General features: G+C 46.9%; 1 pseudogene; it reads left to right on the top strand.

Annotated features, from left to right (window-relative positions):
* Positions 1–1,184: 1,184 nt before the first annotated feature.
* LOC147799859 (uncharacterized) lies at positions 1,185–2,105 on the top strand (annotated as a pseudogene).
* The last annotated feature ends 891 nt before the right edge of the window (positions 2,106–2,996 follow it).

Raw genomic sequence — 2,996 nt, 5'->3', positions numbered from 1 at the left:
AGCTGTTGATTTAGTTATGTCTGTAGGTCCCAACGCTTGGTTGGCAAAAACGGACATAAAATCGGCTTTTCGGCTGCTTCCCGTTGCCCCTTCCGAGTATGAGCTGCTGGGTTTTCAATTTCAGAACATGTTTTATTACGATAAGTGTTTACCCATGGGCTGTTCTATCTAATGTGCGTTGTTTGAAACATTCAGCACTTTTTTAGAATTCCACATTAAGCGGGTTTTGGAAACAACCTCTATCACACATTACTTAGATGATTTTCTTTTCATTGGTGAATCCATGTCACACTGTGAAGTACTTATTAGTCCTTTTAAGGAAGTTTGCGCGCAACTAGGTGTGCCACTTGCGGAAGAGAAAACAGAGGGCCCTTGTCAAAAAATCACCTACCTCGGTTTAGAGATCGATGCAGTAAAGCGCAAAGTCCGCGTGCCCGGTAATAAGATTAACGCCCTTCGATCACAAATCCACTCAGTTTTGGGGCGGAACAAGTTGTCTTTGAGGGAAATTCAGTCCTTGGTGGGTTCACTAAACTTCGTCTGTCGTGCTATAGCTCCAGGTAGGGCGTTTATCAGGCGTTTGATTGGCTTAACTCGTGGACTAAGGAAACCACATCACAAAGTGCGAATAACACCGGGTGCGAAACTTGACCTGCTCATGTGGTTAGAGTTCCTAGATCACTTTAATGGGGTATCTGCGTTTCGCGACCAGGACTGGCAGGATAATGATACATTAGAGTTGTTCACTGATGCCGCAGCCAGCATTGGCTTTGGCGGGTCTTTGGCGGCCATTGGTTTCAAGGGCGATGGCCTTGTGAGTTGCTAGCCCTGTCGCCACCAATAGCATATTGTGAACTTTACCCTGTGGTTGTCGCAGTGAATTGTTGGGCCCCGCAGTTGACGAATCGAAAGGTGCGTTTCCGTTCTGATAACGAAGCCGTGGTAAATATCATTAACAAGCAATCGTCACATTGCGATAAGATCATGCATCTTGTGCGTCTTTTCGTATGCCAGTGCTTGCGGTACAACATCACATTTAAAGCCTTTCATATACCCGGCGTGCATAATGAAATTGCGGACTCCCTCTCACGTTTTCAGGTGAACCGTTTCTGTGCACTAGCACCGAAGGCGGACATAACGATGACGCCGATCGCCAATCTTCTCCAAGTGTAATACAAGGTGAGATCAACCGCCTATTACTAGCTGCATCGGCATCAAATACTCACAAGACATATCAGACTGGCTGGCGGGCGTTTTGTTCATTTCGATGCCAACAAATTGATGCCTGTTCTCCGTCCTCGCCTGCTGATGTTCTGCGATTTATTGCTTGGCTGTCACTGCAGCGTCTTGCACCATCAACTATCGGAACTTACGTTTCCGGGTTGGGTTATTATCACAAAATTTCCGGTTGGCCGGACCCAACGAAAGATTTCTTGGTGACGAAATTATTGTCGGGTTGCCGTAGGGATAATCCCGTTTTTGACGAACGATGGCCTATGACCTTGCCAGTTCTGGCCCGTATCATTCAAGCACTCCCACACGTGTGCAAAGATCATTACGAAGTCGCACTTTTCCACGCGGTCATGTTATGTGCATTCTTTTGTTTCATGCGTATAAGCGAGTTTGCCGCCATTTCAAAAACAAACGTGCAACACTCACTTATTTTGGCTTCGGACGTCGAATTTATAAATGTGGGGCAGGACAGTGCTTCCGTTTTAGTCACCTTCAGGTACACAAAGAATAACCAAATGGGTAATCCTCAGATTGTGAAATTAGTTCGCTCAGGGGACGAAACCATCTGTCCAGTGCGAGCCCTCACAGTCTACGCCCAGATGCGTCCGAAGCAGGAGGGTAGTTTTTTCTGTCATTTTGGGGGCGATCCCCTTACCCAGTACCAGTTTAACGCCACATTGAAACGGGTTCTGATTTTCTTGGGCCTTGGAGGCTCATCATTTAGTGCACACTCCTTCCGCATTGGGGCGGCGTCTACTGCAGCGTCCTTGGGTTTTTCGTTGGATGAAGTTAAGGCAATGGGCCGTTGGCGTTCAAATGCCGCTCAACTTTATATCCGTCCAATTGTACTTTGCTAGCTGCCTGGCGTTTAATTTCAGCTGTTTAATTCCGCGTTTTGTCCACCATTTTGTCTCACTTGTTCCCACCCCTTGTTTACAGGGGATGTGTGGATCATTGGGGATTCCATCGTCCGCAGAGCGGCAACCAGGCTGGAATGCAGTCCACCAGTACGCTGGAACGGTCTGGGCGGAGCCCGATACAGTGATATAAATCAATTGTTATCTGACCTGGAAGCTAAGTGCCCTCGACCGGCCATGCTGATCGTTCACATTGGCACTAATGATTTGGGCGATACTGATGTTTTCAGCATGCGGCAGCGGATAACCTTATTCATGAAAGAATGTAGTGCTAAGTATCCCCAGGCTAAATTAGTGTGGTCTGATATACTACCGCGAGCTTGTTACTTTGGGACCATTAATCCAGCGAAAATGGAGATGAAACGGCGGGCCGTGAATAGATGGGCGTGCACCCTCAGCCGTCGCAAGGGCGTGTCAGTGCTACATCTTCCGCAGTTTAAATGGTCCGAATTCTCATTGTACAGATATGATGGGGTTCACCTGTCCCATACGGGTAACATGCACTTTCGGTCGAATCTTCGGGATTGCATTTGCGCTGCCTTTAATTGAGTGTAATTGAGTTTATCCCACTCAAAGGGTTCATAGCGATGGTCCTCTTTACTGTTGTTATTATAATTCAATTCTAGGGGCGTTAATAGGGAGATGCACTTGCCTGTCGTTCCGGTGGGGCGCGTTTGGCGCGTGTGGCAGAAATTTGCCGGAAGCGACGGGAAGTGCCTCGATTTTGGCTAACATGATAATCAAATTATATTAGTGAATAGGTTTCAATTAAACTTTGAATTTTGATGTTTACAGTTAGTACTTGCTGTTTAATCTTAGGAACCCTACGCCAAGCACCCTCTTGTT

The sequence above is a fragment of the Acanthaster planci genome, linkage group LG02 (assembly GCF_054643075.1).
Source record: "Acanthaster planci isolate LZ-2023a linkage group LG02, COTS_SCS, whole genome shotgun sequence".
Taxonomy (NCBI): Eukaryota; Metazoa; Echinodermata; class Asteroidea; order Valvatida; family Acanthasteridae; genus Acanthaster; species Acanthaster planci.
The sequence above is the reverse complement of the archived record's forward strand: the minus strand, read 5'-3'. Positions and strand labels throughout refer to the sequence as shown.